This window comes from Gouania willdenowi, chromosome 11 (assembly GCF_900634775.1).
Source record: "Gouania willdenowi chromosome 11, fGouWil2.1, whole genome shotgun sequence".
NCBI classification, from domain to species: Eukaryota; Metazoa; Chordata; class Actinopteri; order Blenniiformes; family Gobiesocidae; genus Gouania; species Gouania willdenowi.
In genome coordinates this window covers 26,873,959-26,897,488 of record NC_041054.1, presented here as the reverse complement: position 1 = coordinate 26,897,488, position 23,530 = coordinate 26,873,959, and the positions used below count along the sequence as shown (strand labels likewise).

At 36.9% G+C, this 23,530-nt stretch overlaps 1 protein-coding gene across 10 annotated transcripts in view; it reads right to left on the bottom strand.

Annotated features, from left to right (window-relative positions):
* The window catches only part of thrb (thyroid hormone receptor beta), a 174,857-nt gene that overhangs the window by 48,442 nt on the left and 102,885 nt on the right, over positions 1–23,530 (bottom strand). For 7 of the 10 annotated variants that reach the window (XM_028461382.1, XM_028461378.1, XM_028461385.1 and 4 more), the window contains exon 2: positions 18,250–18,332. The exons of 2 other annotated variants lie outside the window; for them this stretch is intronic. The gene's annotated coding sequence lies outside the window, so the exon portion shown is untranslated. Of the gene's footprint in view, positions 1–18,249; positions 18,333–23,202; positions 23,264–23,530 lie in introns of those variants that run through there. One more of the 10 variants, XM_028461379.1, reaches the window with a different exon arrangement.

Genomic DNA, 23,530 nt, shown 5'->3' with positions numbered 1-23,530 from the left:
ACCCAAAAACCTTACTTCATAAGGCTGATGGTAAGGTTTAGGTTTCACAACAAATTCTAGAATGTTAGAAAGACACTAAACTCCCAGAGACCGATGGTGATTTGAAAAACACCTACAAGAAAACAGTTAGAAGCCAGAAGGTACGGAAGGAAACAGGAAATCAGCCTTTATAAGAGCACACACTGTACTTTTCTATGAAGCATTAAAGACGCTCTCACTGACAGAAAGAACAAAAGTAACTGTAGCCATTTAAATAAATGATTTATAGTTGAGAGCAGGGGTCTCCAAACTTCAAAAACTCCAAGCACGTTGAAACGTTCAACGTTAAATAGGGATTTTCCTGCTGATGAAGCACTTATAATTAAGTGTGTGGCAACAGGGTTATGGAAAAGCCTTTAAGCTTACATGTGATAACAGTGATGTCATCCATAGTTGAGCTCTACATGAACTGAGTATACTTTACTAATGAAGCACAAAGTGTGACTAGTACTACTAGTATACAGATAACTGTTAACTAGTACACTTAAAGTTAAGGTAGGGGATTTTCTCAAGATACACTTTTTAAGTTTTTGGTTGAAATTGTTTTTATGTCCTGACAGAAATGAAGATCTTATGTGCTCTGAAAAAGGAATGAAGAAAATCTGTCGACTGTAGCAGCTGTAAACCTGTAATAACTTTGTCCAATGGAAAAAAACCTCCGTCTCCCTGCTCGTTCTCAACCCCTTGTGTGCACGAGCCCACACTCAAAGCGCGTCACCGGTGACGGACTTAAAACTGAGTTTTTAGTCACAAATATAATGATCAAGTTTTGTATTTATTTACTGGTGAATGAGACATGAGACGAATAAGTGTCTACACAATACAAGCGATCAGCTGAGCTCCACTTTTGGAGCAGCGGTGCTCATGCATGTGAATGAGGCAGAGCACAGAGGGGAAGGAGGAGGGGGCTAAAGGCGGTGCCATCAGGAAGGCTACATTCAAAATCATGCTAGCTTTCAAAAATCACCTACCCTATCTTTAAAGGTGTCCACTAGTACTACTACTACTGCTACTACTACTACTGCTACTGCTACTGCTACTACTGCTACTGCTACTGCTACTACTGCTACTGCTACTGCTACTACTACTACTACTGCTACTACTACTACTACTGCTACTGCTACTACTACTACTGCTACTGCTACTGCTACTACTACTACTACTGCTACTACTACTACTACTACTACTGCTACTACTACTGCTACTACTACTACTACTACTGCTACTACTACTGCTACTACTACTGCTACTACTACTACTACTGCTACTACTACTACTACTACTGCTACTACTACTGCTACTACTACTGCTACTGCTACTGCTACTGCTACTACTACTGCTGCTGCTGCTGCTACTACTACTACTACTAAGCCTATGTGATAATAAGGGGGCAGGTAAAGCAACTTGACGCTTGCCATTGGATTTCAAAAATATTGCAACCAATCAGGGAGCTGGATTTTGTTATGAAACCCCCTATTTCATTTGATTTATGTCTACTGGTATTTATTTATTTTTCAACAAGGGGGATGCATTTTGCAATCACACCCCCTCCCTTTCTCAGGTGGACCTTATTAAAAACACTGCCTATTTTTTTGGTGTTTTCCTTTGTAGAAATGCAATACCATATTGTTCTATTGTTATGTTATTAATAAATACAGACACAGCAGAGCACAACTATAGATTCTGTTCATCAAAATTCCATGAAATAACTAAATCAAATTGTGTGTCCTCTCTGACTGATCCTGTGTAAATCGCTGCTCTCTCCTTCACCTCTTTCTTCTGATCCTGTTTTATGACTTTGTCCATTCTATACTAAAGGAATGATATAAACTTAAAGCTTTGTTTCTCACATTTAAATAATATTGCTAGTGTAACTGAATATGCCACAAAACTTAAAAGTACACAAACCTTTAAAGTTTAAATTTAAAAGTACAACAGGAGGCCTGCTGAATTTCTTAATGTAAATTGAACAGCCATCCATCTCAACAAACTATAGCTACAATACCATGTCTGCAACACTTACTAATGTAGTATATCTATAGGCAACAAGTACCATCTCTCATAAAAAAAGAACCAAATGTGCTTCTTCTAGATCCAACAAACTACTGATAATATGCAGAATTAGCTTACGTTTCCTTCAGTAAATAAGAAAATGTTTTGGAGGACAAAAAGGAGGGAACAATTTATATACAGTAGTTTTCAGAAACATGTATTACACAATGATATACACATGTTACCTTTGTAGTTTAGATAAAGGTCTCAGTCACATTTGAATAAAAATAATCCTATGGATATCAATGTCTTTGTAACTTTAAAAAATATATATTTTGTTTTCACAGATCCCATGCAATACCATCACAGACCACCAGGGGTGGTGATGATTGCAAACTAGTGCAAAATACCAGAGCTATTCAACTGGCGGCCTGTGTTCCAAAACTGGCCTACTCCTCAAACTCAACTGGCCCATGGCCCATCTATCCATAGTTAGAGAATAAATTATTTAATGTCAGCTAAAAACTGTACACATGCAGCTTTGCGACACTTTACGGCACTCTGTGACAGTTTGCAGCACTTTGTCATGTTTTCCGGCATTGCTGCTTACAGCACCTATTATGAGAAGGGTCTGTTGCATATTATGGAAAGGCACTTCAGATAAACAGAAGGCATGGCACATTCAAAGGAAAAGCAACAATGTCCGACAGCACTTCAAGACGACCCACACCAACTGTGACATCGATTATCCACCAGATTCAGATGCTCAAACTGAAACTGAAAACGCTTGCTTTAAACTACCAACGAAGCTCAGCAATCTTCACCCGCACATGCCGCCTGCAGCAGAAGGTAATTATAGCTCCTCTACGAGTAGCATGGATACTCACAAAAACCAAATAGTCATTTACCAATGCGGAAACAGTGAAAGAATGCATAATTGCCGCTGTCGATGAGGTGGTAACAGACAACAAAGTGAAACAACAGGATACAACAACTGCGAGAAGGGTGGATGTTTTAGCCACAGACGTTTTCAGTTTATACTTTTCTTGCACTTTTTAAAAAGGCGGTGCAGTTATTATTATTTAATTAAACTTGAAGCTGTTTGTGTTTTTTATTAGTTGTATTAAAAGGGGAGATACTAAAACCCGGAGACATTTCGGAGACATAGGCCACCTGAGACAAGGGATGGGAATCGAAAACCGGTTCTTTCTGCGAACCGGTTCCCAGTAATCCAAATTCTAGGAATCGTTTGTTTGCTTGTATTTCAATTCCACTTATTGTTTCCTCAATTACGTCACAAATACGTAACGATAAACTCCTCCAGGTTCTGTATATTGTATTCATGCTAGCACCAAGTGAAGCTCCTTCCACCATATAGTTGTTAGCTGTCCACCGCAGAAAATCCACCTCCTCCACCCGCAGCTGTGCTGTCCTCCATGCTGTGTTTATAGAGTCTCTGTTGCTACGCTAGTCACTTCCGGGTTACGTACACTCGAGCTAAAGTTGCTTCTTGCACAGACTTTTCTTTCGAAAACAACAAACTTCCACAAGAACACACACCTCGTCGCCAGTTTATGTCCTCATAACAAGTAATCAGACACGGGGGACGAACTGGTACTGATAGTTGTCTTTAGTTTGCTCTTTTACATGTTTACACACACACGGCTGATGACATCACATGTAACACCGGGGACGGCGTCTCTGAAAGTCCATTTATATAAATGTTAACCAAGGCTAAACTAAAGTGTTACCGTTTAAATACATAACAATAAGTGCAGCTGTACTTTTGGTTAATATGTTATTTTTTTATAGAATGATGATTTGTTTTATGTCTGAATTAGTTTTGGATCAAGTTGTTCAAGTTCAAAAGGAACACTATAACTATTCTCAAATGTTTGTAGCCAAAATCATATGTTGTATTAATAATAATAATAATAATAATAATAATAATAATAATAATAATAAATCAATTTTATATAGCCCTTTTGTATCTATTATTAGCCAGTGAAAACAATCTATACCTGCTGGATTAAAAGAGAGCTGATATCCCTGCAGGAAATTAAAGAAACAAAGATAAGATAAGAGTTACAGGCAAACAAATTTATTTAAATTATTTAATTCCCTCACCCAATGAGAATTGATAAGAGAATCGGTGAGGATCAAATCAATAAGCAGTATCAATAATGGAATCGGAATTGCGAAAATCTTATCAATTCCCATCCCTACCTGAAACAGAGTAAATTCTGCCCCGTATTACATGCTCAGACTGTAATATCACCAAGTTCATAATTGTACCAGTTGCTAGAGCAACTATCTTTACCAGGGAGAACATTTTTATTCATGGTTATTGTATTTTAGAGTTTAATCAGGTTTTATTTACCGGTGATTAGTTCCTACTGCATATTTATAAGTTTATACATATAACTTTATTATTCTGCATAGTTCCTGTTATGGACAAATATACAGGCTACATCTGAATGAGGTAATGCTTTAAATAATAATAATATAAAAAATAAATAAATAATAAAAAATACAACTGGTTTCCATGTGTTTCTGAGCAATAGGAACTCGTCGCCGGTAAATAAAGCCCAATAAAACTCTGGAAAACCATAACCAGGAATAAATATTTGCTCCCTGGTAAAGATAGTAGCTCTAACAACTGGTACAAACTTGGTGATATTACAGCTTGTGAATGCAGTAGTACGGTTCAGTATTGACTCAGTCTCTGGTATGTCTCTAAAATGTTTCCGAGTTTTAGCATCTCCCTAAAAAAGCAAACTGGTGCTGTTCCTGTAATTTAAGCTGGTCATGTTTTTCAGTTGTTTTTTTATTAGTTCTTGCATAGAAAACGAGCAGTTTTTTGTGACTGTGCCCTTTTTTAAAAAAATAATGCTTAAGCTAGTTATGTTTTTTTTTTTTTTTTTTTTTTAATTTCTTGCACAAAAAGCCAGAAGGTGCTGTTACTATTGTGTAATGAAACCAGGAATTGGTCATGTTTTTCAGTTGATTTATTTCTTACACTTTTTAACCAGCAGGTACTGTGATTATTATTTAATTAAACTTGAAGCTGCATGATTTTTTTTATTACTTATACAAAAATCCAACTGCTGCTGTTTATAGAATTTAAAGAGTTCAATAAAAATATTGAAAATGTGATGGTGCTTTGTGTCATTTCACTACGAGAGCAACTGTACCAGGAATGTCCGGCCCACAAACCATAGCCATCCGACAATATGGCCAACAGCAAAGTGTAGTTGAATAGCCCTGCAATATACAGTCAAAATTTAGATTGAAAGGGCCAGTATTATGCAATTTTTCACCCATCTCCATCTATACTATAATTCAAGGGAAGTCTGTGTGGATGTGTGTGTGTGTGTGGAGCAAATATCTCCCGGACGCGGTGCCAGTTCGACCTGAAACTCGGTTGACGGGTTCAAAATACCCTGAGTGTGTGTATCTGTTATTTTGGATTAATTTGGTCCTTTCAAAATGTTTATTTTAATTTTATTTCACTTCTGGACGGCCACGAAATGAAACATATTCAGCTTTTGACCTCAGGGTGTGAGTGGGCGCTAGCGCACCATCTGTTGAGAGACGACTTCTGGCATCCATCTTGATCACAGTTGAGTCGACTTCCGGTATCCATTTTGATGGCGAAACAGATGAACGGTGATCAACTGCGACAGATTTAAAAAAAAAATAAAATCTATCGGCATCCACGTTAATTAATCTTATTTTAGAGTAATTTGGTGTAGCAAAACGGTCAAATTAACGTTAATTTTATAATTACGACTCCCTCGGTAAGAGCGCAGTGTTGAGCGCGCTACTTCCGGTTCCGGGTTCATGACGTCACCGTGTCGCAGTTTGGGGTAAAAAAAAAAAGGTCAATATTAAAAACGTTTTTGTACCGCTAAAAGTCATTTAAGTTAATATTTGATGGTTATTTAATATTATTCCAGTTATTCCAAACTTCCTTTAATTCTCGGGTCACGAACTCACTTCCTCCTTCGTCTCCATGACTGTGGACGGAGGCTGTGCTGACAAACATTCAGACGAATGTAACGTTTTTGTGAGCGGAAGGGTCCACAACACGGCTCCACTATGATTATTGTTTGTAGACGTACTATTCTGGTCAGTAAACATGCATGTTTATCCGTGAACACAGCATTATAAACGCTCATATTTTCACCACATAAGCAAAACAGAAGCACGTGAGGCTTTTACTCTGGAGCACAGCATCACACGCTGGATAAGTAAAGTCATTTATAGCAGAAAAACCCGCTAAGTTTGTGTTAACATGCACATAGTTCTAATGTCGGCAGTTAAGAAAGCTAAGCTAAGCTAAGCTAAAGCTTATCACATGGTGCTCGAGGTAATACACCTAGACGTTGCATCCAAAGAAGGAGAGATTAATAATGTGACTACATATTCGTCTTTTTTATTATTGTTTTATCTTATAGTTACTGGTATTCTCATTGTATTAATGCTATTACCTCATTATTTTATATTGTTTATTTTTATTATTTTATTATAGTTACTGGATTCTCATTATAGTTTTTTGTTATTGCTATTATTATTTTATAATTGTACTACTACTCTATTATTGTTATTGCTATTTTATATCCTTAATTAATATTTTATCTTATAGTTACTGGTATTATCATGTCATATTATCATTGCTATTACCTTATTTAATATTTATTATTTGAATATAGTTACTGGATTCTCACTATAATGTATTGCTATTATTATCATAACTATTACTACTTCTACTATTAATATTATATCCCTATCTAATTGTACTACTACTTTATTATTGTTATTGCTATTGTTATTTATTACTTTTATAACCATTACTATTACTACTTTCACTATTAATATTATATCTCTAATTGTACTATTACTGTATTGGTATTGTTATTCTTAAATTATTATTTTTTTTATTATTTTATCTTATAGTTACTGGTATTCTCATTGTATTATTATTAATATTGCTATTACCTATTATTTTATGTTTATTGTTTTTATTATTGTATAACAGTTACTGGATTCTCTTTGTTATTGCCATTATTATTATTACTATTATTATTGTATAATTGTACTACTACTACTACTTTATTAATGTTATTGGCATTATTGTAATTTCCATTACATTTTTAAACTCCTTTTTAATTATTAATATTTTATATTATAGTTACTGGTTTTCTCATTGTATTATTAGCATTGCTATATTATCATCATATTACAATATCATTATTTAATTTTTTTATTATAGTTTTTATCTTATTATTGTTACTAGATTCTTATTATATTACTTTGTTATTGCTATTATTATTGATATTATTATTATTATTATTATTATTATTATTATTATAACCATTACTATTATTACTATTACTATTTTCGCTAATACAATTTTTTGTACATTATCATCAGGGCTCTACACAAACTTATCCAGTGGTGGCACTGGTGTGACCAACTTTCTCTGTACAGCATAGTCATGCATGCTGATGAATAGTTGATTTAACTGGCGTACTGTAGTTTTGAATGAAGTACAGATTGACAGTGACTCGAGATATATTTGCCAAATGTTTTAGCGTCAATGTTAAGTTTTTCTGTAACAAGCAGTGGCTGAAGTAATAATAATAATAATAATAATGGGTCCACAACACGGCTCCACTATGATTGTTTGTTCTGCGCAAGGGTGAGTTTTTCTTATATTATTCTATGTGCTAAGAAAGATGCTAGCAGCTACAATGTAAACACACACCCACACACGGCTGATGCACGTTCGTGCACTACACCGGGATGAAAATACTGAACTCACACAGAGCCCTTTAGAGAGTTGGTGTTGCAAACGTTTATTTTTCGTGGTACTTTTGTGTTTCTCTTAACAACCTGTGATGGATTATGTGCAAGACGCGCGCGAGAGATAACACACGGAGGAGATGGATGGAGAGACACACACACACAGTATTTATAATAAAAATAAACTAAATGAGTAAAACAAAACAGAACATAAACAATATTTATACAAAAAATACACCAAATGACAACTGAACGATTAAAAAACCACAATGATGACATTAAACCAGGAAAATTGCACCCACATTTTGCACCTGCAAATATACCCCTCCCACATGAACGCATACTTCCGACGGGCACTGTACTAGTCTGTTCTAATTACCTCAACAACATACTGTAGTATTTGAGAATTATCAGCAGCAGTGGAGTGAAGTGTCAAACACTCAAGTGTTAAGCTGCTAAGTCACTTTCTTGTCATCCTCACCTCTTACCACAGGAATAGTCAATTTAAGGTGATTTGTTTTGTCCAACCGCTGCATCGCATTGGGTCACAAACACATCAGATCATGTCAAAGGCAATACGAGGTGGTATAACGGCAGTGTTGTGCTAGTTACTGAAAAAAATAAATAAATAGTTACCGTTACTAGTTACTTCATTCACAAAGTAACTATTTTGATTACTTATATCAAAAAGTAATGCGTTACTGAAAAAAGTCACTTTTGAGTTACTTAGAATTAAAGAATTGTATTATTTTTTGGTCATTAGTGTCCGTACAGCTTCATATCAGTGCTATATTAATAAAATAATCCACTGTTGATCAACTCTGTGGTGGAGGAATAGTGGTTAAGGAAGCTGTCTTGTAATCAGAGGGTCATTGGTTTGAATCCCTCCTACCCCTACTGCTCCTGTATTAACATTGTTTTGGATAAAAGTCTCTGATAAATGAAATGTTATTGTAACCAACCCTACAGTTTCTAATATTTACATTCACTGTACTAAACTCTGCTCAGTATTAGTCTTTACAAACACCAATTTGACTCAAACACTAAGTGTTCTTTCAATACCAGTTTATTTACCTGAGACCAGCAGAAACTGAAAATGTTACAATTAATTGTGAAATAAATAACACAAAACAACCTGAATATTATTCAGAATCAAAGATCAAAAATTAAAGTAGCTTCAGCATCATAAAAACAGTTGTGTTTAGCCTTAGAATGTTCCCTTACAGCTTTAGGACAAAAACTAGCAACAATGTACAACATAAACACAAAAAACTTTCTAAAATACATAAATGAAAGCAATCTGAATTAACATTTGGAATACATTTTGACCAACTCTGCTTTACAAAAACTGCTACAAAACAACCATAAATAATGTGCATATAAAGCACAAAACTGCTGCTCAATGCAAAACGTATCAGACTAACGAGCTGCTGAAAGCAGTGACTCCACAGTAGCGACATAACAGTCACAGTCCGTTAAAATCCATCTGCTGTTGTTTTGGTGCAGAAGCTTCCCTCACGTCCACCGACGCAGCGTTAGCTTAGCTTCACCTATGCGTGTATCTTTTGGAGGCAGATTGGTGAAATAATACGCGTATTTCCACTCTGAGAAGTTCGTCCTGCTCTGACTTTGACTCGCCATGATTGGCGCACCTGATGTAAACAGAAACACGGCGACAATTCTTCTTCTTCTGTTTTACCGTGGATGGCACGGCATCCCACAAAAATATGTAGCATCACTGTAAACAGGAAGTATAATGCAGCTAGCAAAGTAATGGACAAATGCACCATATTGTAACAGTAACTGCGTTATTTCTTTAAAAAAATATTGCGTTAGAGTACTAGTTACTGTCAAAAGTAATGTTACGCAATACCGCCCAACACTGTATAATGGCTACTAAAAGTGGAACTCATTGTGAGTGCTAACACTGTACTTCAGATTATCTAGATACTGGATTATCTATAAATAATAAATGTAAATATATTGTCTGTGGATAAAGGGACTAGTGGTTAAGGGAGGAGGCTTGTAATTGTAGGCTTAATGGTTCTATTCTTCCTGGTGCATCCCTGTGAGATGTCGATGAGTCCCTTATATCAACCCTAACTGCTCCCTGGGCACTACACCGTGGCTGTTCACTGCTCCTCAGGGAGGGTTCGGTTCAGAGAACACATTTTGTGTGTGTAGCTTTACATATATGACAATAAAATATAATGTATATCCTATATTAAACCACAGTGTTTGTTTTACCTGTGAGGTAGTGTGAGAGGGAGGAGCTCACATTCTCACATTCTTATAGGGTAGGAGGATCGAGGATTCTCAGGAGGAGGAGTTTCCCCCTTATGATGTAATATGGCGGGAAAAATCAAGCTGGCTCATTTGGAGCTGACTTTTTACAAAATGTGGAATAACAAAAGATGGAAGAAACAGAAACTTTTCCAACTTGGCCCTCTGAATGAGGGTAAAGTAATGTATATCACTGTAGCAAAACCATTATAAAGGGATTTGTTTCCATAAAGTAACCCCTTTAAGTTAATAATTAATACCCTGTTAATTAGCATAACCAGTGTGTCTGTGGGGGACACATTTTGGTCATTTTTCTGACAAGGGGTTCACAATTCCCAATCATCCCGCCTCAAATCACCTGCTGCTAGTCCTACTAGTGAACGTTTTGACTACTAGCCTAAAAATACTAGTACTACTAATGAGATTTTTAGTGTAATACTAGTACTAGTAAAACAAAATCATCTACTATGTGTTATTAGTTAGTAGTAAGGTATAGAACTTAAAATGTCACTTATAAAAAAAGTGACTAGTTCATAGCAGTGAACTAATTTTTGATTAGCTTTAGCATAACCTCAGCCTCACTCACACCAAATGACCTCAAAACCTCATCAATTATGTAATGAGACTTAATCACAGAGGCAGGAATAGTTGATTATTCCCTGCAATAAACTAATGACTGGAATTGTTATGAAAAGGCCCCTAAAGGGCATCAGGACTTGATCTATGTCTAAATGTCGGCCTCTCTAACAGCTTTCATTGGTTTGGACTTTGTATCACTGCTGACATGGAACAATAAACAATAGTCTTACATTTGACCAGCAAACATGTCACTTTTAGTTAGAATTGCGATAAGAATCAATCTTGATACCCAATGTACAAACATGATGCAGACTCATCATCATGGCAACTGAAAAACAAAAGATGACAGATGGTGTTTTCAATAACGAATGGAAGTTGATGCAAGAACCGAGCACTCATCATATTACATTAAGCTCGAGAACTGAAGGGAAAATTACATGGAAAGTTAAAGTCAAAAAGGATTTACAGAGTGTGTTAAATGTTAATGTTTTAATGTACCTGAACATGACCCCTGGTTAGAGACTAGAAGCAGGCAGAGGTAATCTCATTATCTTCTGAGACCACAATAGGAAATTTCTGTGCTCCAACTTCCCCTTTTTATTATTTATTTGAAGAATAAAATATGACAATGAACATAGTATTTACCGGTAATTCAATGGGATTATACAGGTTTGTATTTCTGAGCATCTGAACAAAAAACAACTAAAACCAAAACTGAAAACAAGCCATCCCCATTGGGTTTGGTTTAAAAGATCAAGCACTGATCATTTCCATAATGACCCAACTGATCATATACAGTATTTTAGTTCTCTACTAACGGCAAACTATTAGAGCATGAATTACTTGCCCGAACTCGTTCAGGCTTAAGTTTGATTATCGTACAACTGACTTGGGCCAGGTTTGGACTAGGGGTGGTCATTGCCATGAATCTGACGATATGATTCACGATTTGCATGTCCCAATACGATATATCCTGACACTAAACAATAGGATATATTGCAATATCAATAATTACAAATTTCACCTTTACGAACCTTTACCTTGTACAAAAAGTACCAAATGGTATGAAATGCTATTTATTTATTTATTTTTTTACTTGCGAGAACATGTAAATGGTAACTAACTGTAATTCAAGAACCAATATCAAAAACAAGTGGTATGTTTATCAAACTGTCAAATTACATTAAAGAAAGTTTAACTTTAGCTTCTACAGCAGATTTCATTAAATTCTTTTAAAAAAAGAGAGACCACATACATCTATAAAAGTGCCCAGTATGTTTTATGAAAATGAAGTGCAATCAACTTTCGAACTAAAATGCATTGAGGAGTGCGGTAATTTAACAAGGTCTGATGTGGTTCACTGACACCTAGTGAGGGGGGGTATGTGTCCACTACGTCCTTATTTTCCTTCCATTAACTTCCAATATCTCAGGAACTACATCACATAGGAAACTGAAATTTAGCAAAGTAATACATTTCCACCAATCTCAAAATATACAAAAATATCTGCTATAAATCCTATCTGGTAGACATGTCAGACCCGCAAAATTGGTAAAAAATTTGTCGGGGTTTGGGGCTGAAACATGTTTGGGGTTCAGTAAAGGACTTTGCTTATGCATCAGCTCCCTGTAATTTGATCAGCTTTGTGCTATGTACATAGACTGTTCACATCACTCATGATTAGTCTTATATATGCAAAGGTTATTGAACAACAGTCTCTCGAAATCTGTGAAAATACTTTTGTGACAGATATTCATTGGCCCACAACTGCATGTGGGAATGTTTTTGTTTTGCACTTTTCCTAAATCTCCTGATAAATGCTCATGGCGTCAATCATCAGTGGTAAAAAGTGTAGAAACGTGTGTGTAACTTGCTTATGTAAAGCAGTCTTAGTAACGTTTTTATGTATTAGCTGTTGTTGTCAGAGCTGAGTGCAGCCAGACACTTCCATTCCTCAGTGAGAAGCCAAACGGGCCGACAGGGATAGCATTTGCATTTTGGGCTCTCACTTTTACAGCTGACGTTTCACATTAATGGACCCGTCTGACAGTCGAACTACAGTTTAGAGAACATAATGGCTATAGTTGGAATGTGTTAATCCTCTAAAATCATGCAGGTCTCTCATCTATTGATTTTGAGCGAGAGGATAAAGCTGAGAGAAGCAGAAAGTTTAGCTAGTTACAGTCAATGTGCATGGCAGAGCAATAAGTTTATTATGTCATTGTAGCTCTTCTGAGCCTTAGAAAATAATTATTTAAATATTATTTCTCTACAGATTTATAATGTCTGTGTGATCTAAAACAAATGGCCCGATGATCCTGCTGGAAGAGGTGGTCCAAACAGCGTGCCAGATCGACTGGACCCGCACACAAAATGTGATGACGTTGGTACAGCGCAACGCTTTACGGCACATAAACATCTGCATTCCGTAATGATAGCGGTGTCAGAAGTGCTCGTTAGCCGATGAAAAGGTCTAAGATGGCGTTACCTGAGGATATATGAACGACACCACAGAGAACTCATGGAGGACAACGTGACCGTCAGGACTTCTCTTTGTTCAGCTGACAGTGAGACAGTAACAAAGTTTAGCAGCTCATCATCAGGTCCGGGTATTTCCAAGGATATAAATACATAATACTGCTATATTAACCCATATAAACCAAAATACGTGTCCTGTTCTCAAAATACCAGTAATATGTTACATATTTGCAGCAGTAAAATGTCCCATTTCCATATTTTTTGGTTTATAAGGGTTAATATACCAGTAATATGCGTTTATATGCATATTTGTACCCTTGGAAATACTTCTGAATTCCGGGTTTTACACGAACCCCTCATCATCACGTCTCTGCAGAAGGAGACCCTCCGCTGCACCTCAGCACTTTAACAACTCACTAATTTCACAATTTAATTACACTATTTCAACCTTTTTTTTCTGTTTACATGTCATTTGTTACGTATTTAATAAAATTGTTTCTCTAACAGTTGGTTTATGCTACACATTTATACTGTATATAATGCACATGCAGGATGATGTGTAACAATAATCAGTAAAATTAGCAGTAAACATATTTTTTAGAACTAAATATAAGGTTATACTGTGAAAAGAAAGAATAATTCTAAACTTTAGAATATAATACAATCATACCTTTTAATCATGAATATGATTCTTCTCAAAATAACAACTTTTGATATCTTTGTCACACAATATCTCAATGTCACCATCAGTGAACTTTTTTATGATTCGTAAAATATTCACTGGAAGCTTCTCTGGTGGTGTATGGAGTGGATGTTATTATTATTATTATTATTATTGTATGAAGCCAACATTACTGCAGCCCTGCACATCATTGTTGTCCTGTTAAAGTCTTTTTATACAAAGACTTAAAAACAATCTGATATTAGTGGTGACTCAAGCATCTACTGAACTGATCTTACCTTAACTTATAGGCTCAGTTTCCTTCTTTGTTTTCAAAACCCTTTGAACCTCCATCCATGGTGGTTTTTATCATCCAAGAGTCTTCATTTTCAATTAAATCCACTGCTATTTGGTCTCTTTTAATTTATCTTTATTTCTCACTCACTTGGTTCTTTCTTTTCTTCGTGTCAATTTCGACAAAACAAATGTTCCAATCACGTGTGAGTAAAATTAAATTTACCAACACTGGCTGGAAAGAGCAACTTCTTATCTTTCATAAACTGATGTTATTTTTCCGATAGAGCAAATATGAGCAGAGCTACGGTCATTTGAATTACCGTGTTGTGTTCAGGGGCCCTGGGAAACCCAGTTCGTTCGTATAATCCAGCCGTGAAAAGAGGATGCAACAGAAGATATGAAATTAACAGCATGTAATGTCAACAATGATGACGTAATGCCATGTGTGTCGTAAATGAACGGGATGACGTGTTTGTCTGTGGGAACCGAGTTCAGCTGGTGATCACGTCCGTTCTCCCGTGCCAGAAAAGAGACAGTGAGGGGGGGATTCCTGCTGTGAGCTTGGAACGGCCCGAGCTGGCAGTATGAGTACACCCTAAATGCTACTGGGTGATGAAGCGTTCAAAATCAAAGAGAATGAGCCAATACACATTTCGCCACGTGATGTATTTTGTTCTGAAATTCTGGGCCCGAATTTCCCATGTTTGACGGCTTGGACAGGTGTCCACTCTACTGGAAATAAAGAAGAAGAAAAAGAAGAAGACATGTGTGGAGGTCTTGCAGTAAACATTCACATGAATGGCAAGTAAATAAATAACCGTGTCACGTTGGAGTGCAGATGGGCCCGCATTTTCTCGTCCGAGTCTGATAGGTAAAACTAGTGTTGTGTTCAAGACCACACTATCCAAGACCAAGACTTGCCCGAGATCAGAATGCACCGAGACCAAGACAAGACCAAGACCGAGACAAGCCGAGACCAAGACCAAGACCATAAACATTTTTTTTATTTAAAAAAATATATAAATAAATAAAATTATGACAAGGTTCGACAGTTAAATAACATTCTCTCTTTAGTTTGAGTTTCTTTTAAATACATTTGACGGGCAAAAAAGGTGCCTGCAAAAAATTAACTAAAATATTAAAACTCCTACTGCTACTGATAAATTCACAATTATTCTACATATTTGAAAACAGGATTTTGATGTCAGCTGAATATACAGCAAGTGTTTAAAAGTATTTCTGCCAAGAAATAACATGGCTGGTCACCTACAGACCGCATTTTACAAATATATTCTTTGTGGTTTGTGAAAGTTAGTGGACATGTTTACCTCCCGCCTCTCTCTCCTGCTTGTGTGTGTGAGTGTGTCATACACGTCACTCAGTCACATTAAGGAAGGTTGCGGTCATTATACGGGGTGGATTAAAGAATGAATAAAGGATTATTTCATCCCGTTCTTCTCCGTGTTATCACATTATAAAAAAGTTTAAAAATAGCAGGAATGGGGCAGTGTGTAGCTCAGTGGTTTGAGCGCCCGCCCCATGTACGGAGGCTGTAGTTCCTCACCTGCAGCGGGTCCAGGTTCGATTCCCAGCCTGGGACCCTTTCCTGCATGTCATTCCCTGCTCTCTCTTACCCCCTTCCTGTCAAGCAACTGTCATATAAAGGCCACTAGAGCCAAAAAAAATCCTTAAAAAAAAAAAAAAATAGCAGGAATAAGTGCTGGTCTCGAACGGTCTTGAGGGAAAATCCCGAGTCCGTGGCAAGACCGAGTCAAAATGCTGAGATGAGTCCGAGACCTTTAAAATTTGTTCTCCAGACTGGTCTCGACTACTACAACACTAGGTAAAACCTCATTTTTCCCTCATGAAAATAATATATTTATGTTTGTTTTAGTGGTAAGTACCTATCTTATTAACAAACAACTGTTAATGTCAACATCAAGCGAACGTCAAACACAAACAAAAGACCCAGTGGATCTACAGTATTTACATAATCCATGTATCAAAGAAAAAGGATTGTTTCAACGGTGAATGCTTCATAATTCTCCTGATCGTGCTCTCACTTCAGCGCTGTAGCTGCTGCTGCTGCAGGAATGGAAGAACACTGCCTGCAAAGGACACTATGTGACCGAACCCAACCACCATTTATAAATATCTGCCTGAACCCGACCCATTGGGCTTCGGTCTGGTATCCATTCTCTAGTTACAGTATCAGCTGTGATTCCAGCAATTATTTTGCACATGTCAAGAGACAAAAGTAAATTTCCTGATAAAAAGTTGACTGAATAAATGAAATGTTAAGTGGCCATACCGCCTGTCAGTGCCTAATCTTGTCAGAGCTCAGAAGCTAAGCAGGGCCTGGTTTGTAGTTTGATGGGAGACCACTGAGAATTTCAGGTGCCACAGTGGGAGGGCTGTTGCTCTAGTGGTATCTGCCATTGTGTCCTTGGGCAAGACACTTGACTAATATTGCCTAGTATGAATGTGGCGTGTGAGTGAGTGTTGGTGGTGGTCGGAGGGGCCGATGGGGCATGATGGCAGCCTTGCTTCCGTCAGTCTGCCCCAGGGCAGCGGTGGCTATAACAGTAGCTTACCACCACTAAGTGTGGAGTGAAAAATAAGCCTGGGAACCTTGTATGTAAGCATCTCTTAAATGGCAAAATCAATTTTTACCAAACTTGGTGTGTATGACCTTGGGTCGCTCCTGAGGCCATATCTTGAAGTTAATCGTGATTGGTCATAGTGGGCGTGGCTTATTACCACATAAACAACAAATGTTTATTTCAGCTGAAGTATTATGTTGAGGGCTGTGGAATTTACAGGGTAACTATAGAAGAGCACACAGACCACTCATACCAAAACATGTGCCACTAGGTGGCACTATAATGGGTGCAAATGCATTTTGGCCTCTATCTTTCACATTTTAAATCACATCTTCCAAAACTTCATATCCACCTGTTCACAGCAAATGGCATGTTTGCCTGTGTCCTGACGCTCGCCACAAGCCGTCATCTTTTGTGACGTACTTCCATGGGCTCCGCAAAACCTGGGGGCCGAGTCGCGTGGGAAGGCTTGGCCCCTTTTCATAACTGCTTGCAGTTCTAGTTATGATTAATATTAAAAATAACTTGCTGGAATTATTACGCAGAAGTCAAGGAAACATCAAAGCAATCAGCAGATGCCTCTGCAGAAGACTGGCAGTTGACAGTCGAAACATGTCAGGTGATTAAAATAAGTTTGAATAAATGAAACCTTAAGATATTATTCAAAAGGAAGACAAAAATACTTGCTGGAATTAGAAGTCTGAAGAATCAGCATAAAATGCCTCGGTTGACCATGTCCTCTATATTGTTTGACCTCCTGAGAAGTAAGAAAAGAACATAAGAGACCTACATTTCTTCCTATTTTTTATTTTATTGCATAAGGATAGCCTACATGTAGATTATGTAAATCCATGGTGATTGTTTGTCTTTCTGTAGAATGAACCTTCTCACATGTCAAATTTATTACAGCAAATATGAACATTGGCAGGTGATGATCTAACAAAGAAGAGTTGAAGGTCGGTATATAAAAGAGGGCTTGACTAATAAGGAATGATTGTAAGCACATTGTTTGGCCTGGTGACTTCCCCTCCACACAAACACAGAATCATGTCTGCAGTCTGCAACGCCAAGGACAAACAAACAGAAGAAAGAGTTCAGCAGTCTGGAACATAATGATTTAGCCTGGCACATAAACAAAGATTTCAGTTTCATTGCATTCATATCCTGCTCTGACACAGAGTGCATGAGTGTGTGTGTGTTAGTGTGTGTGTGTGTATATGTTAGTGTGTGTGTGTGTGTGTGTATGTATGTTAGTGTGTGTGTGTGTATGTTAGTGTGTGTGTGTGTGTGTATGTTAGTGTGTGTGTGTGTATATGTTAGTGTGTGTGTGTGTGTGTATGTTAGTGTGTGTGTGTGTATATGTTAGTGTGTGTGTGTGTGTGTATGTTAGTGTGTGTGTGTGTGTGTGTATGTTAGTGTGTGTGTGTGTGTATGTTAGTGTGTGTGTGTGTGTGTGTGTGTATGTTTGTGTGTGTGTATGTTAGTGTGTGTGTGTGTGTGTGTAAGTACCAGAGGTCACAGTAAGTTCAGACTCCAGAGTCCAGACAGGGCTGAGGAGCCCCAGAGAGACACCTACACATCCACACCTACACCTACACAAAACAGAAAAAAACATTGTGTGTCAATATGAGGTGATTAAAAAAAGGAAGAAGGAAATAAACTAACAGCACTAAAGTGAAAAAAGTCATCCCCCAAGTGTAACCAACTGGTGGTTGTCAGAAATCATTAATGAGTCGACGTGTCATCTCTGGTTGAAAAAGTAAGCAAATTCAAAGGTTTTGGCTGACACGGTTCATTGTTTAGGGGCGTGGCTCCTGGAGCAGTTAAGGCACCAGTAGCGTCCACTGTTGCAGCGGCACATGTTAGCGTTAGCTTGTTAGCATTACCGCTGCAGAAGCCTAATATTGTATTATTTTTTTATTATATAAAACTTTTTTTATACATGAAAATAATACATACATATTTACTGTAAAAGGCACACGTGCATGTTTATTTCTATTTGTGACACAAATTTATTTTTGTTATTTCAGTTTGAAGTTTTTTTCTTTTTAGTATGTTTTTTTTAATAGTTGATTATTTTTTCATAGATAAATTACTGAATCTATACTCACAGATTTAATACTAATAAGGGTTGTCAAGTTAAACGCATATTACTTGTTAAATGATCATTTTGTACCGATGGGGCCCTGGGATCCAAATGTGGTTGGGGGCCGCCCTGAATCTGTGTCAGCATTAAAGCTGTCAGAGTAAAGTAGACGATTGGTTACAGGTGGTTGAATGGAAACTTTCTAAAGCTCCGTTAACATGGATTACATCCTCTGTTTCACAGCAGTCAGGCAGTAACATTGACAAGAAATGGAATACGAAAGGCGTTTTATATTCAAACTAAACATGTCAGTCATGCATCAAATGAGGTTTTGTATTGTTTTCTAAAGGCTGACCATAACTACTCCAGAATTTCCATAAATATGTAACCATCGCTGAAAACAAAACCAGACATTAAGTCATTTGTTTGCATCCTTTAAAAAGTAAAGAAAGATAAGTTGCAGCCTACTCTCAAATGCTTTCACGAAACAAATGACTTTTGGTCGTTACTTCAGCGAATGTGTGCTCTCGGTTGATGGGGATGAAAAACACAAGGGAAGATAGCCTCAGTTTCCATGGTGATGAGGAGTTATATTTGACAATGTGACGCACTTTTAAAGCATCCACTGTTGCTGTTAGTCATCTTCATCTTTCCCAGTGCAGTGACTAAACATAGTGAGGGTTTAGACCGGTGGAGGGAAAAAGTCTGACGAGCAGAAGGTGACCAGCAACTGTTTTCCTCCAGGGCTCAGAGTGAAACACCACCATGTTTATCTATTCTTTTAGTAATCCATTACTTTACCTTTTTTAATCCATTAATCAGATAAGAACAATAGCACAGTTTACCTTTTTAATACATCTTGATCTTATCACATATAGCTAAAAGAATAGCATAGCACTAAAAATCCTCTTGAGCTCTTTTTATTGCACAAAAACAACAAAATACAACAATCTGAAACAACAAGTTCAAATGAACTTTTAAAGAGGTATATATATATATATATATATATATATATATATATAAATATATATATATATATATATATATATATATATATATATATATATATATATATATAGTAGAGGAAATAATTATTTCATCCCCTGCTGATTTCATAAATTTGACCGTTTACAAAAAAGTAGCTATAATAGTTATATACCTTTATGTTAACAGAGACAGAATATGAAAATAAAAGTCCAGAAAAAAAACATTGTATTAAGTTATAAATTAATATTATATTATAAATTTTTTTTAAGGAAATAAGTATTTGATCCCCTACAAAAAAGCATGAGTTCTGGCTTCCACAGGCTGTTTATGTCCCTGGAAGGCACTCAGATTAGTCCTGTCACTTTAAGAAAGTAGTCTCAATCAATGGATATGAAAGACCCAACCCAAGAACACCATCCTTACTGTCAAGCATGGCGGAGGGATGACTATGTTTTGGGACTTTTTCTCTGTTAAGGGTCAGGAAAATTCACCGCAATTAGGGAACGATGAATAGAGCCAAGTACCGTAAGATCTAGGATGAGAACCTCCTATCCTCGTGGATGGGTGGTCCAACATGACAACATACAGACCAAGGAACAAAAGAGTGGCTAAAGAAGAAGCACCTTAAGGTGATGGAGTGGCCTCGCCAGTCTCCAGACATTAATCCCATTGAACATTTGTGGAGAGAACTGAAACTCTGAGTAGCAAAGCAAAGCATCGTCTGACTTCTGTGGTTACCAACAGGGGTTACCTTACCAAGTACTAATTCATGTTTTGCTTTTGGATCAAATACTTGTTTCCTTCAATCAAATACAAATTAATTTATAAATGAATACACTTTTTTTTCCAGAACCTTTTTTTTTTATTTTATGTCTCTGTTTGTTTAAATAAAAGTACCATACAAAATCAGCAGGGGTTAAGTTTTTCACATTTTTTTTTTAAGAATGCATAAATAGCCTAGAATAAATATTTAGACATGTTTTTTAAAGAAAGTAAATGTTTATTGAATATTCTGACATTTTTTAAATATTCCAGTAGCCTTTGCTTTTCAAAAAAAGCACAAACATTTTTTTCATTTATACTAGCCCTTTGCATTAAAGGGGAGGTATGATGAAAAAATCACTTACATCCCTTTAGCCTCATTCAGAGGGTCAAAGTCGAAAAAAGTTCTGTTGGATTTTGTCCACGTTGGCAGGTGACGTCACCGAACACGCCTCCGAGAATGTGAGCTCCTCCCTCTCAAACTATCTAACAGCTAAAACAAACACTGCTGTTTAATATAGAATATAAATGATACTTTATTGTCATATATGTAAATACAAACTGCACTACTGGACGCCCAAACTGCACTACATTTTCTGCTGCCGATAGTGCTTGGTGCCACGGACCCATTGTTTACACACATCAGCTGTTAGCACTCCGTGCTATATGCTACACCAGTCTATGCAGCGAGTCCCAACATTGCTTGTGAACTGAGGCGAAAATGATGGGGATGTTTACGGATTTGTGGCTCACAGCGCTAACAACGGACTAGGTTGTGGAATTGGACGGCTTCCAACTTTTACGTAGTAGTCGACGGACAGTGGAAAGGAGAGAGTCTGGCTGTGTTTGTGTGCAGAAAGGAGGAGCTGCTGCTGCTGCTCTGGTTTTGCAGAAATGCGCACACACTTTTCCGACGATGTATGATTCCATCATTGCGTCACACGCTACTGTTCGGCCTTGCTTTTAACTCACTAAACCAAAGGCTGAATGTTGCTGTTTTTGCAATATTTGGTGCATCCCTTGTTATTACATTTTGGGTTTTATTTTTATTTATCTTTTTTATTAACAACTCAGGTGGTTGTTACATATCAGGCTCCAACAGCCCTACTTGTGCTCTTAGCTCTCGACTTCATGTTTCTAGTCTGATCATCTTTGTGTGCATTGCCTCCATTTACTGCACTATTAGGAACGTGTTTTGAATGGTACAACATTATCTTTGATCCACAAACTGTAGAAAAATGAGAATGGGAAAAAAGGCGTTTGATGGCCTCACACTCATCCTACATTATGGCAGCCAGCCCAAAAACACAGCCAGTCGTTAAGTGCAAAACCAGCAGAGGTCCACGGCAGATGGGGAGGCATTACAACATGGAGTCTGGAGTCACAGGAGGACACAACAGACACAGAAGAAGAAACTTCAACACGCTCCACAGCCACAGAAAGAAGATTCAGTAATCAAATACTTAAAGCCACAAACACCATTCACATAATGCATAAATTACTAGGAAAACGCATAAGACAACAACAAATCTACACAAATTGATTCCAACAATAACAACAATCATATGCAATACGACTCCAACAACACTCAAAATGACAACAAAAAAATATCACAAAATGAATCTAGGACAAAACACAAAACAACAGACGCACTCAAAATGACAAAAAAAAACAAAAAAACACACACACACAAAATAAATGCACAAAATGAGCCAAAAAAACGAGAAAAATACACAAAATGTCTCAAGAAGCAAGCAAAATGAGTAGAAAAATAATATTATGCAAAAGGAAAATAAATCACAAAATGAATGTATAAACACAAAACAGGTGCATACAAAGTGAAAAATACAAAAAAACAAAAGCAAAAATATACAAAACAAAAATACGAAAAGTACATCATGACAACAAATATACAAAATGATGAAGAAAAATACACAAAAGACTCAAGAAACAAACAAAATTTGTACAAAAATACAAAAAAACAATAATAATATGCAAATGGAAAAATGACAAGACAACAAAACAACAGGCACACGCAAAATGAGAGAAAAATATACAAAAACACATTCCTTAGTCATTTCCTGTATTAATGCTCAAAGTACTTTTTTTTCGACATGCTGATATGAATGTTGATAATGTTGATGTTGCCCATCCATATCACAGGAGAATATATTGCCATGGTTGTTATATATAAAGCAACGCTTTCTGTATTTTCAGTTCATTAAAACTTGTTGTAGCATTACTTTGTTATTTTAACTCTCCATGTTGCACTACATCTAACTGAATCCTGTTCATCCATTCAGACGCTCATGTATCACAAACTCAGAAGCTTCGTTAAAGCTTTTTTTTTTTTCGCTGAGAGAAAAAAAACACAAACATGGAGGAAGAGTGTGGATCCAGACAGAGCTGCTGTGAAACATTCTCATTCCCATCAAACCAAATGAATAGAAAGCTGCTGCATCATTTGACTATTTGTCCAAATGTGATGAAATTCCTCCATCCTCCACTGATCCTGGTGGTATTTTTGTCTCCTTTTCCTCCACCCCAGTAGATTTGACTCCCTCCCTCGCTCGTCTGCATCTTTTTCCTCTTTTTTTTCTCCTTTTTTTCTATTGTGAACAGCTTACTGCAGTATCCTTAAAGTCCCTGCGTGTGTCCTGAGTTGTCCTCTTTTACCCAGCATGCACTGCAGCGATCTGGAGCTCTGTCAGCTCAGGACGGGCGCACACTTCTGATGTAGGGAGGGTTGCTGGGGGCGGGAGGCAGGCAGACATGATGATGCAGCTTTATGTGCTGCTCAACCATTTTTGACATTGTTATCTGCTGTTATCAATTCCAACCCTTTTTTTAATTATTTATTTATTATGTCTTTTTTGTATTTTTTGTGTGCGCGCATGAGGCTGTCAAAAAAAATAAAAAATAAAAATTGGAACAGATATTGCTGCGAGCCGGCAC